This window comes from Mustela lutreola, chromosome 9 (genome assembly GCF_030435805.1).
Source record: "Mustela lutreola isolate mMusLut2 chromosome 9, mMusLut2.pri, whole genome shotgun sequence".
Lineage (NCBI taxonomy): Eukaryota > Metazoa > Chordata > Mammalia > Carnivora > Mustelidae > Mustela > Mustela lutreola.
The window spans coordinates 104,416,544-104,430,659 of record NC_081298.1 but is presented as its reverse complement, the minus strand read 5'-3'; the positions used below and the strand labels follow the sequence as shown (position 1 = coordinate 104,430,659).

The 14,116-nt window shown below is 40.3% G+C and overlaps 1 pseudogene; it reads right to left on the bottom strand.

The window, feature by feature from the left end:
• Window positions 1–1,522: 1,522 nt before the first annotated feature.
• LOC131808409 (cytokine receptor-like factor 3) lies at window positions 1,523–2,325 on the bottom strand (annotated as a pseudogene).
• Window positions 2,326–14,116: the final 11,791 nt, after the last annotated feature.

Below are 14,116 nucleotides of genomic sequence, written 5' to 3'. Positions count from 1 at the left end.
ACCCCGAGATCATGACCCAAGCTGAAGACAGAGGCTAAACCCACTGAGCCACCCAGGTGCCCCTATCTAGCACATATTAGCATAACTACTTACTTACTATACAAAAAGGCAAGGAGAAAAAGGGCATGATTGTTTAACAGAATTTGAATTCCAAATAAATTATCTTAAAAAAAAAATCAAACTTGCTTTTTCAAACATTTTTGAACTGGTTAAAGAGAAAAAAAAATCACATTGCAAAGAAAAATCTGTAGGCTTATACAGCAAGTTAAGACCACTATATTAATAAAATAAATAAATGCTTCAAATATTTTACACAAATTCAAATTTTTCAAAAAACAGGTCAAATGTTTACCATATGTTTGTTTCAGCAGCTGAAATACCATTTATCAAACTGACATTAAACTGGACTGCACTTCCTATCCTACAAACAGTACAGGTGCATCACTGAGGCTGATATGCACATGTGCGTATTACATACGTGTGAAATCTCTGACACTGCTGGGCATACTATTTCCATTAGTAGTTTAACTCTCTAAAAACCCCTTGGACTATCTTGAATCAAATGGCAAAGAATCAGTGAAGGTAAGTGTTTTGACATTTGGTCAAAGAATTTGAAAATGCAAAAATTTGTAATGGTTTTGGGATTAAAGAGAATTGAACACTAGAAAAAAGTCAATATTCCTTACAAAATACCTGGATATGGAGAGTATATGCAACACACTCATGTCAAAGAGTATAAGAGGAAGGTGTATTACAGAACTCTGGCTTCATTAATTCTGTACCTATTGTTTTATTCTAAGTTTTACCTAAACTTGGATGGAAAGTCTATCAAATAATACGTTTTTTTTTTTTTCCCACTTCTAATAACCAGCTTTAAGAAGAAGTACAGTGCAAGGGTATAGATCTTTCTGTACTCATACTTCTATGGCCAGTTTGATTTTTATTGTGATGTGATATTGTAATTAATATCATGCTAAAAATAAAATCGACTGTATTATGCTTTTGTCCACAACATTCAAGTATCTTATTGCTAAAATATTCCAAAATGAATCCAGTAAACTATTTCCAATAGCCTGAGAGATGGATCCAACCTTTTTTTTTTAACCAATTACAACTAAACTAGGCTGAGAGAACAGCTGTGTTGAAACCCCACAAACCAAAGCCAGTCATCCAAAACCCGAAAATACTAACATTTTCCATCCAAGATAGAAAAACAAGTATGCAAAGTAACGAAAACCCCACAATTAATCAAGTAACCAATGAACATTCATTTCTCTGTTATTCAAGCTAATAGTTCTTTGAAGTTTGAAATTTCTGCCTTTGTTATTTATTGGTGGCTCCTAGAGTCACGATTTCCATGTCAGATGACAGTGTTCCATTGACCCCTTTGTCTAGAGGTAACTTTGCACAGCTGATTATATTTTTCTGTTTAAAAAATGGCAACATTTGTATTAATGCACAATGCTTGATCCTTCTAAGAGCATTTCAATTATGAATGCTAATGTTTGCCCACAGTAATAAATTAGAGTGCTAGAGCTGGATTCAGAATCATTCTGGTGTGTTCTATGCTCAGACAGTACCTCTCAAGGCCAGCTTTCCACTCATCAGGCACTAATGTGGAATGACATATTTGGAGGATGCTCCAAGCACTCCACTCCTATCAGCCATCTCCCCCACCAGAACTGACCCTCAACACTGGAGTCTATGTGCAATGCTATGAGTTCCATGTCAGGGTTACATGTATATCCTCAAAATGACTGGAAGTACATTTATGGAATTGATGCCTGTAATCTTGGGCGTCAAAGTCACCATCTACCTTACACCACTGTACTGTAATGCCTCCGGGGTTTTTTACTAGTTCTTGTATGGGTTCTGGTGTTTGAGATGACATTGTACCATGGTTAAAAATGTAGTCTTTTACTATGTCAAGAACTGAGTTATCTGACTGAGCAGATAAACAAGGCACATTAAACAGTATGGTCATTTCTGGTAACCTGTCCAGCTGAATGTGTGAGGCTTTTTTGGTAAAGCATCCCAGCTTTTCATTCTGTTTTCACTACCAAGACTCGGCTTTTCTCTTCTTCTTGGACTAAATCCTCTGCAATGTTAGTCCCAAGCTCTCTGACTTCTGGAAGTCGTCTATTGGCTTAGTAGTCTCCTGTTCAGTGGTGTTCACCTCTTATAAAAGAGACAGCAGTCATTTATCCTGGAGCTTCCCTTTAAATCACTAAAATGCCATATCAGGACTTCCTTTGTGATGCTCTCTCTTGGATCTCTGGGACAGCGAGCTAATCCTAAGTCATGATCCTTTTCTGAGAATCTCATGAGAGATTTATAGACACTCTCTCTCTTTTTTAAAAAAGATTTTATTTATTCATTTGCAGAGAGAAAGCTAGAAAGGGAACACAAGCAGAGGGAGAGGGAGAGAGAGAAGCAGGCTTCCGGCTGAGCAGGGCACCCGATGCGGGTCCCAGGACCTTGGGATCATGACCTGAGCCAAAGGCAGATGCCTAATGACTGAGCCACCCAGGTGCCCCGATTTATAGACTCTCTTCCCAGAAAAGTGATAATCCCTATCCTGCCTCTGTGCCTCCCGCAAAGCAGCTCAGGTGCAGCTCCCTTGTCCCCTTGACCCGGATGTATGGCTGTGAGCTGTTCTTTGCAGCTTCCTCACTTCCCATCCATCACCTGAAGCAGCTCTTTGGAGGGAGAAACAGACTCTGAAGAAAACCAAAATTCTTGGTTTGATACGTTATGCTCGAGCTGTTTTCAGCATGACTTTTGCTCTTTCCAGATTGGTTGACCCATGTTGGCAACGAGAAAGAGTAAAAGAGACCAATAGCCCCATCTGGCTACATATGGTACCGCTCGGCCTGGGGTTGATGGTGTGAATGCCTGGGGGGGCAGGGGGCAAAAGGCAAGGACAAATGGTCTTTTTATAACAAAAAAGTCAGGGAACCAGGCCAATTAGTTGATTGCCCTAACTTCTAACTCCCAAATCCAAACCCTGTATTCACCTAGCAGTTATTTCAGATGAAGAGGAAAAATCTCTTCATCTATTTTCTAATATTTCCAGTTGGTTTTGAGAAAGAAAAACTTTTTCTGGTTAAATTATATGCAACTTCTAAGGAAGAATTTGAGAGAGTTGAGCCAGGGGAATTAACACTGAAATGATTTTTATAAGCTTCAACAACATTATGACTCAGGAATAAAGTAATAATTTTAAATGCTTTGAATGTTTTATGAGAAGAAAATGAGTTAGGTACGAGGAAGAGTCCAAGAGTCGTCATTTGGCATTGCATGCTTCCTAGCTCATACATTCTCTAGAGTGGTGACCTCTAACTGAAGGTTACAAGAATAAAGCATGGCATGATGTAGAGGATGGAGATGAGAGGGTATTAGCCCAGGGAATGTGTGGGCTGAAGACGCTCCCATTATGCCAGCATGAGATTATTTGGATCCATGTTTTTTCCTCCATGGGCCTGGACCAGGTGGGACCTTTGGTTTCCTCTGACTCTGTTATTGCTTGAGTTTCCAGGACTGCCTGTTGGAAGGGGAGGCGAACGTGGAATGGACAGCAAGCCCCATAGGCCCTGGGACTAGGCATTTGGTATGCTGCTCATGGTGCTGCTGTTACAGACTCTGACCTTTCTGCCCATCTGGGACCCACCCATCCCTTTCTGTCTCAGTGAACCCCTTCATCCTGGCCCACTGTCTTCCTGGACTGAGGAGTCTGCCCGGCTTTATCTTCTCCAGGCCCATTCTCTCCCTGGCTTATTTTGAACAAAACTTCAGTACTACTCACCACCCTGTTCTTTCTCTTCCAGGATCACATGCATGAGGGACAGTTTAGCTAAATGAACTTGTTAACCTTTATTGAATGTTTATTGTGTACCAGGCACTGTTCTAAAGGCTTGCTCATATCAACTCATTTAATTCTCTTGTTGACTATGTGAGGTCCATATTATTATCCCCATGCAGTAATTTTCCCAAGTTAACACAGGTATTAGGGGACAGAGCCAAGATTCAAATCCAGATAGTTTGGTTCCCAAAGGCTAAACTCTTAACCATCACACTGTAAGGCCTCTGTAAATAAACACCCAGGTGGTAAAATGGGAAAGCCAGACCAGCACGTGGAATCATTCAATATTTATTGTATTTTTATTCTGTACCAGGCTCTTATGCCTGCAATGACAGATCCTAAGTCATACTAGATAACAATTTTACATTCTCTGAGTTCCCAATCTAGTAAACAATAAAATAAAGGACACTGTGATCATGACTAGAAGAAAATGCAGTCTGATTTACTAAGAGAGCACAGAAGAGAGAGTGAGCAGTCCCTGGACAGAGGATCAGGGAACCCTTCATGGTTGAGCCAGAGTTTGATCTGGATCCAAGCACTGTATCTGGGCTTTAGAAGGGAGGAAAAAAGGCAGCAATTCCAGGAAAGGGACCAAAAGAGTCTCTGTGTACAGGGTCAGCATATAATTCTGGATAAGAACCAGAATAGGAGCAGAACATAGAGCTGAGAAGGCAAGGCTAGAATTTAGAAAACCTCATATGCCAGGTTAAAGAGTTTGTATAAAAACTGAAAGGTGACATACGTCAGAGGTCTTGAGCATGCTTTAGGAGAAATGACTGGGCAGTAGAGTAGGACATCAATCAGAACTAGGAGCAACAAGATAGGAGGTAAGGCAGTTTCTTAGAAGGGTCACTAAGGAGTGGGCCCGCAGGGACGGGGGGTGGAATGAACTTGAAGGCCATCTAAAAATTTGGTCAAAAGTCTTACTGAGTTGGATATGAGAAGTGAGGAAGAGTGAACTGTTGGAGCTGGTGGGAGTCAGAGTGCCCAGGCCCTTGCCCATGGCTGAGTATCTTTTCCCTTCACCTGATTTCTTAGCACACCTTGCCCAACAAACATCAAGTGAAAGGCCTCCACTTCGACTACTCTGCCTTCTGTGACCCTCAGAAGAGGCAGAATAAAGTGGGTCTTGGCTGAGATCAAACCCTTCTTGGTACCTAAGAAACTGATACCGACAAGTGCAGAGAGCACTTACTGAAAATTTGGCAGGCTCCATTTAGAAATTGCATCAATTCTTACAGCCACAGTTCTTAAAAAGAGTCAGGGGAACTCCCAAAGTAGCCCAGAGAGCCACAGCTCAAACAATGATAGGTCGAGTTAATTGTTTACTTATACCTTTGTTTTATTCTGGGATCTCAGGGAGGGAAAAAGATGAAGTACTATTTTGAGAAGGGCTTTGAGAACAGGTGTGATCTACTGAGCAGCAATGTTAGTTGTGGATACAGGAGGGGGGATAATGGACCACATACAAGCTATCCCAACTCAGGCCCAGTTTTTGTGGGATTCTGGAGTTAAAATGGGGGGACCATCTATAGGGACAAGATCCCTTGAATATCTCTAGGGGACTTTGGGAGTATGGCTTTTTTTCTGTGAGAACCTTTTTTTTTTTTTAAGATTTTATTTATTTATTTGACAGAGAGAGATCACAGTAGGAGAGAGGAAGGGAAGAGATCACAGAGAGAGAGGAAGGGAAGCAGGCCCCCTGCTGAGCAGAGAGCCCGATGTGGGGCTCGATCCCAGGACCCTGAGATCATGACCTGAGCTGAAGGCAGTGGCTTAACCCACTGAGCCACCCAGGAGCCCCTGTGAGAACCTTTTAATGGAAATGTCAATAGCCTTAAAAAAGAAATGGAGATTACCTTGCTTCATAGGAGCCTTAGGAGACTAGCAGATATGTTGGACCTAGTTTTGGCAAATGGATTTCACTTCCTCCCTCCAAAAGGAAGAATAGGACCTAGTGTGATGGATACATGGGTATCTTCACTGACTGAGATTTATATTTTCTTATTAGTACTGGTCTGAAGGGGCCAACTGCTCTTCTTCTTCTAGTGGTTCCCTTCCCTTGGACCCCAAAGAGCGAGATAATGAGACAGAACTGGATGGCTTAGACCTGTCTCTCCTTCCTTGACAATAATTTCAGGACATGTGCTCTTCTGGTACAGACACATGATAATGAAGGGTAATTCCAAAGTCACAGCGTTGTTCCCAAACCATGCCTGGACTCAGTCTGAGGCTGAATGACCTAGACATCAAATCCACTGCCCTTTTCATGCCTGCAAACTGGAATACCAAATGTTGCTTTCTTCATGTGACTTTGTCACCTATCAATCTATTTGCTCAGAGTCCGCTACTTGCCCAACTATCACTTCTCTTATTCAGATGAAAGCCAAAGTGTTACATAATATACAAGCTATATTCTCCATTGGTTCCTACCAATGACACTTCATAAAAGAGGCTGATGTGACTGCCTAAAACCCAAAGTGTTAATTTCACCAATCCTAAGAGAGCACCTTTTTCTTCTTAGGGGCTGTTGGAGTGTGGTTGTATTAAGCTGTTGTATTAAGCTGTTGTATTTATCTGGTATGAGTCAGATAATGGCCAGCATTGCATTTATCCTAATTTGAAATGATGCCTGATCTTATGAGCAGACGTCAGTCATTTTAGAGGTAGGGGCATAAACAAAACTTGGCAGTGACTTGGAAGAATCTTTCACTCAAAGGCTGGAATCAAGATTTTCTGAGCTATGATTTCATTAGGAGGTGGCACGGGTAAGAGATGGCAGTAGAGGCCAATGAAGCAACGTTGCCGTATCTAGAGGCTGACCTGGTTAGAAGTGGGACACTCCTCAGTGAACCCAGAAATCCTTCCTCCTTGACTGATTAGTAGAAAACACCTTGTTCCCTATATGTATGAGTTTTACCTTTTGCTCTTTGTATTACGTGAATATTCAACCCAGCCAATAAGGAATTTGGAAGAAACATTTTCATGTGTGACTGTTTGAAATATTTTCACATAGATCAATAAGATGGAAACATAACTCTTTAGACGGTTTAAATCCACAGCAACTCAGAGAAGCCATTTTGCATGATTTATAATAGAATTTATCCAAGGCTGTGACAGGTCCCAAAGATAAGCATCCTGGGGTCTATGATGGTTGCATAATAAATCGAGCTGAGCATAACAGGAGAGGTCAAACATCCAAAAGCAAACCCCTTATCTACCACCACATCTTTTTTTAAAAAAATGAATCCCTAGAAAGAGGTCACACTGTTACTTTTGCTATGTTGGGATTCAAGCAAATTCACTAGTAATTGTACCCAAGAGAGATATCTTAGCCTCTACTTGAAAAGCAGCGACAGGAGGGGAAATAACTCCAGGTGGGAGGTTTTTTTTCATGGTCCATCAAATCTCATACATAGGTTTCTTATTTTAAAATAGAAAAAGCTGGTCAGGATGGTTTTGTTTTACTCTCTTGCCTCAACCTTTTTAATACCTACTTGGTTTCATATTTGACAAACAATGATCACGACACGGCTGTTTGCCTGGCAGAGTGCTAAGCATATTTGCCCAGTTTTCGCACTAAATCACTTAACACTAAGAAAAAGATATTCAGATCTTCATTTCAAAGATTACGAGACTGGATTTCGGAAATAACGCGGTACATCACCCAAGGTCACACAGCGAGGATATGGCATCTTAGGGATTTGAACAAGGTTTTCTCCAAGCCTCGGAATCTTCAGATGGCAAAATGCCATCTCTTTAATATTACATCTGCATTAGGAACACATTTTTATATCTACAGTGTTGATGTGTTGATCTTTTTATGTATAAAACTGCACTTTTTATTTTCAGTTTTTGAGAATGTAGAAGCACAAAATATGCTTCTTGTTTATTGAAACAATGTTAAGTGCATTTAAAGTATAGATCTTGATTTTATAAAATATTATCTGATAATCTCTTATTAGATCAATAAAATTATGCAGTAAAGCCATTTTAAATGGAATTTAACAAGCACAGAGTTTATTCTAATACATGCTTTTAAATCCCTAAAATATCAACACAGGTGGAATCCCAGAGTAACTGTATAACACCTTCAGTTGCCTCATCTATAAATAAGAAGGTAGGTATTTTAATTTTTATTGTTTTACCCTTATAACTCATGTCTCTGCAGTTGGTTAGTTTAATTCAAGGCAAGTCTCAGACCCAAATTGAGGCAATTACTATCCCATTATGAGAGGTAATTAATACATCGTTCATTCAAATTACTGAAGATTTTCATTTCCAGTATTTTCACCTGGTAGATCTTTAGAATGCCAGACCTCATACTCTGTAGGGAAGTAGCTTAACACACTGTTCACTTTTCCTACAATTCCTAGTCTGGACCTTCTGTGCTATGAGACTGTCAAGTTTCTATTTTGCATCCTTCTAGTCAAGGAACTCTCATCCTGTATTTCTAACTCTTTCCCCTCGGAGGGCTTCCTTCCCTGGCCTCACTGACCCTTTTGTCAGAGGTGAAAAAGTGACATTCTCCCTTTTCAGTCAAGTACCTAATGGATGTCAATTCCTAGAATTTCCTCACTCACGCAAAGTAGAAAATCAGACACAATATTCTCTTCCTGTGAAAGTAATCACTTGGGATAGCAGAAAACCCTGGAAATCTCCAAATTAAGATGACTTCCTGGCTGGAGGACATCTGGTCTTCATAATGGCATCTTTGGAAAAGAAGGATCTCTCAGCTGCTCCTCCTCATGGCAATTTCTAGCCCTGTATTTTCTACTGGAGCCCTTCTGTCTTTAGGAATTGCTCCAAGCTACATGGGTTTTGAGAAAAGTTATATATTTTTTAAATCTACCATCTGATTTTTTTCTTACGACAGAGCCTGTTAGTGGTAGCTGTGAGACCATGGAACTAATCTGTGGATCAGTTTTTTTGAAAGTTTCTTTTTAAAGTTCTAAAGTTCTAAAGAATTCCACCAGAAAGTAAACAAAGACATTTCAGTGGCACATGGGTAGTTCCTCCCTTATGCCCTTTCCACCATGTTGCAAGGGAGAGCTGAGATCCACTGATTCCCTGGCTGGGTTGAATATTCATATACTAATGTAACAAACACTAAGTATTTACTTTTTACCAGTCACAGTTCCAAGCACTGGGGAATACAGAATATAACCAAAGAGAAAAATTCCTTCCTACATCAAACTTATTTTCAAGTAGGAAAGAGAGACAATAAAACACATAAACAAAATATGTAAGATAATATATGATAAATCAGGGAGAACATTCTGAATTGTGTGTAGGCTGCCATGTTCTTCAGCCCCTCCTCATCCTCATTCTCTTCAGACCATGTCTGAATTCACATTACTGGGTATAATGGACATTGACTTTGCTGCCTTATATAATATCCTTACTCCCTTGTTCTTTACTAACAGAATTCTGATTTTCTCTAGGCAATGTCGTACTAATTTTCCCAGACTCATTTGCAGCTGTAGAAGGCAATGCAACTCAGTTCTAGTCATGAGATCAAGCAAATAAATGTTCTTGAGCCGGTTGTCTCTGAGTCTTTAGAGAAGACTCTATTTTCCTTCAGCTTTATTCCTGCCAAGGATATGGACATGATTTCTGGAGTTGCAGCAGACACCTTGCAATCAGGAGGCAAGGTCATACCAGAGATCACATAGTGGGAAAATGGAACTTAAGCAGTTGTATCAGCCTGGATTACCTGCTTCACTCAGCACCAAACATCCTATGACCTCGGGTGGCTCCATCCACATTGCAGCCTCTGCAATGGGGCACATTGAGCCCCAATTCTAAAAAGTCTGTAATATGTAAGAGATTCTCGGGAATTGTGTAATACTGCAGCACTGTGTGTGTGTGTGTATGTGTGTGATAATCCTGTGGTTTATTCATGGTAATATTACATGCAGCCAAACACAACCTTACACCCTGATTTACTAGAGGATTAACAGTAGCTGCATTTCCTCTTCTAACCTTTTCTCTCAGGAAACACACAGGCATATACTCAAGTAAGTCCTAGGACAATTCAAGTATCTTACACGACAGTTATGCAGAGTGGGCTGCAACAGGTCACTGTCAGGATGATTCATCTAGCAAGTTCGTTTTCTTGCCCACCCAACAACTTTTAGGAGACCAACTTGTTTAGGAAGGAGAATTCAAGAAAAGAGGAGGTTGAAAGCATTAGGCTTTAAGTCAAATGATCAGAACTCTATCTCACATGACACAGATTCAAGGGGTGGCTGTTTCTCAACCCCATATCCAGGTGCTCACCTGTCAAGACATCTTTCAAGCCAATCCTCTACAATCTAGAATCTGTGTCCACTGACATTGACCAGATTTAGCCTCTTATGTCTTGCTCAAGCCATTGCATTTGCTTTAAGCTTCATCTCCTTGTCTTCACTTATGTTCCTTCTAAATAAGTCTCCATATTACCACAGACTTGCCTTCCTCAAAACTACATTTCCTACCACTTTCTTTCTTTAGAACTTTCTTCAGATAAACACTGCCTTCTGAATAAAGTCCAGATGCCTTAACTTGGCATACTAGGTTCCTTATTTTATGGCAGCATTTCACTTTCCACCTTCAATTCCTGCCACTCACTACTTCTTGACAATATCTCAGTACATTGTGCCATTTATAATTTTGTGCCTTTCTTTTTCATGGGTTTTCTTTCTGTAAGAATGTTCCTCCTCTTCTCAACTTTCTGTGTTCCCCTCACTCTTCTTCAAGGCTTAGCAAATAGAACTGCCTCTAAAGTTTTTCCTGATTTATGCAGACACTTGGTTATTCTTTCCCCTGCACTTTTCTTCTTTTATAAAAAGATTTATTTATTTATTTATTTGAGAGAGAGAGAGAATGTGGTAGGGAGGAGCAGAGGGAGAGGGAGAGAGAGTTTTAAGCAGGCTCTATTCTGAGTGTGGAGATCCACTCAGGGCTTGATCTCATGACCCTGAGATCACAATCTGAGCCACAGCCAAGAGTTAGATGCTCAACCAACTGTGCCACCCAAGCACCCCTATCCTGGATTATTCTTTACATATCACTTGGTACTACCTCATAATACTTACTTTACCCCATTACAACGATCAGCTTTCATTTGTCTCTGTCTCCCTTTCCATATAATGGAATCTTCAAGGGTTTATTTCCTCATCTTATTAATCTTTATACTAATTTTTAGTATAAGTGCTTGGCGCAGGATGAGTTTTCTAAATATGAGTTTAAAATTTTTTAAAATTCTGGGGCTCCTGGGTGGCTCAGTCGTTTAAGCGTCTGCCTTCTGCTCATGTCATGATCACAGGGTCCTGGGATCGAGCCCCGTTTCTGGCTCCCTGCTCTGCAGGAAGCCTGCTTCTCCCTCTCCCACTCCCTGTGCTTGTGTTCCCTCTCTTGTGGTCTCTTTCCGTGTGTGTCAAATAAAGAAATAAAATCTTCTAAAAAAATTTTTTTTAATTCAGAATTTAATCTAGGTAATTGTCTCCATCATAGGTAACGTGGTTAAGTCAGAGATGAGAATGAAGTAACCAAAAATTCCAAATGCAAAGTTTCTGAATTATTTGGAATCAGAGTCAAAGCCTTGAATTATGTTGAAAATTACTAAACTGAGACCATTCCTAAAATAGAGACTTTGAACTGCATTCAGGATAATATCAGTGCACAACATAACTATCAATAGATAAGTGTGGATACATCTTCATACACTTAATGGCAGAAAATATATCTTAATATATTTTGCTACTAACCAGAGCAATAATATTTTATGAGATTATATTATGTAAGTATACATATTAATTTTCAGTTGGCTGGTATAAGAACTCATCTAATTTGATTAGATTGCAGTGGTATAAACAATACATACTGATACCAAGGGAGCCTATTGTATTTAATGTTGATGGATGCTAACAACGGCATTCATATATGGTTCCAATAGCAGTGACTAGAAACATTGCTTTTAGGTGCAAACCTATTAATAAATAAAGCTCATTATAAAATGTCATCCAGTGAGCCTATCTTTCCCCACTAGAGAAAAAAAAATACAGCTTAATGCTTGTATGTGACATGTCTAAGGGAATTGAGCTAGAAGACAGATGCATAATTACTGTGCTCTGTATTGGAAATTCTCAGGTTGTTATGAGAAAGTGGAGCCAGGAGGGCGCGGTTTGCACAAAATTATACACTGAGCAGTGGCATTCCTCTATCCTCTCCCTCTCTGTCTCGGCCCCTCTCATTTTCTCTCCCAAATGGACACTTTGTTGGCGCCCATTGTATTTGAATAGGCCACTATTTCGTCTGTACTTTAGAACACATCAGTATACACTGCACGTACATGTGTGAGAGAATTAACTTTGCACCGAAGTAATTGTTTAACACTTGATACATCTCATTCAAATTCACATTTCAAAGGTAGTTCCTAAGCATTTTAAAAGTTCTGATCAGGAGTCTGCTTGTCAAAGGAGGCTCAAACTGGCCCTTCAATAGGGCCACCTGAATCTCTACTAGCCTCTTGCTCTTTAACGTAGTTCAGAGATCAGTAACAGGCCTTTCCCTAGGAGCTTGTCAGGATGTAGAATCTCAGGCCCTCAGCCCAGACTTAATGAATCAGAGTCTGCATTTTCACATGACTCTCAGTAGATTCTGTGAGCATTTAATTTGAGAATCACTGCACGAGGCAATTTGTTAATGAGCATATGAGAGGTTAGGAATATTTTTTGCATGGGTGAAGTGAGTAATGACCAATCATGTAGGTTGTTAGAAATATCGTACAGGTACCTTTGCTCTTGCCAAAATCTGGGAGTTCAGTAGCTTTTTGGGTGGCACTCCAAAATGAATCTAGGTCTCTTTGGGTTTGGTTTCCCACTTAACAGAAGATTCTGGTATCTGCTCTGACCGCGAGGTCGGCTGGCCCAGCTGTCAAAATATTGTCACATTTACTTTGGAATAAAACTTTCACAAAAGGTGCTTGTCATTGTCCAAAAGGATAGTGAATGAGGATGTCATGTAATTGCTTTTGTACTTGCTTGTTTTCCTGTACTTTTTGGTTTGGACCCCACCCTGGGAGTTTGCTGGATATAATCTGAAACCGGGCCTTGGAGCCGCAGGGTGGGGAGGGACAAGGGGAGGCAGGCCACTCCAGATGAGGTAGGTGGCAGGTTTGAAAAAATCAGGGGAACTATGAAGCTTGTTTTAGGCAGCCCCAAGACAAGTAGATCTCTGCATTCCCTGGCCAAATCTTAAAGCTTTATATAGAGGCCTTAATTGGGTTTAATTATACCTAGATAGTCTGAACACCACCTCCCTGTCTCAATGCTGTCCTTGGAGCAGCTTCTAGCGGTGAGAAATGAAAATAGAATTTAAAAAAGCAAAAAAAAAAAAAAAAAAAAGCAAAATGCACATTCTAAGGACGGGGAGGGTGGAGCCTCTGATTGCCAGGGCCAGTTCAAAGGTCAACTGGTGGTCCCGTGTTCTCAATGATCTGTCACAATAGAGTTTCTAAGTTTGTATGTTCGGGACTTCTCACATGATAACATTATAACATGCCACCCGGTAGGAAGCACATTATACTTCTAACAACCCTTCCATCTTGATATTGGCACCTACTGTCTCTTCCTTTTGTTTGAGATCTTCCTGATTCTCAGTATGATTAATCTTTTTTTTTTTTTTTTAACTGTAGCTTTTTGTGCTATGTTGTAATTCTACATTCTATTTAAACCTTTCCTTTTAGCTGAAGATCTCTGACTTCATTTCAGCAGAAGGGAGCATGATGCCTCGTTATTGTCAGTTGGCTATAGAAACCCGGGTTCCTTAGTCTTTGTTGACATCTGGATAGGAGTCACTACTGTTTGGCAGGGTGGGAGTTCCAATACTCTGTATGGTTTCTATTGGCAGTACACTGGTGTAGTCTCATTACTACTGTGTGATTATGAAAGTCTGTCTCTCCACGGGCCTCTTCTGATTCCACCTGAGCAGGGAGGGGTAGGGGCACCTCATTACTGTGTGTGTGCGTGGAGGTGGGAGGGTGGAAGTGTAGGTTTCCCACTTGGACTCCACTGTGGATAAACACTGCTGATTGTTGACTCCAGACTCCTAATAAGTTCATGACAATAAAACTGATTCTAAATAAGAAAGTCGAATTCTCCAAATGAGAGGAGACATCTGAAATCTTTGAGAAATCAATTCTTGTGGAAAATGGAAGGGGAAATATTCCTTATGATTTTGTTCTGGAAACTTTGCCTTTTCTGCCAATCC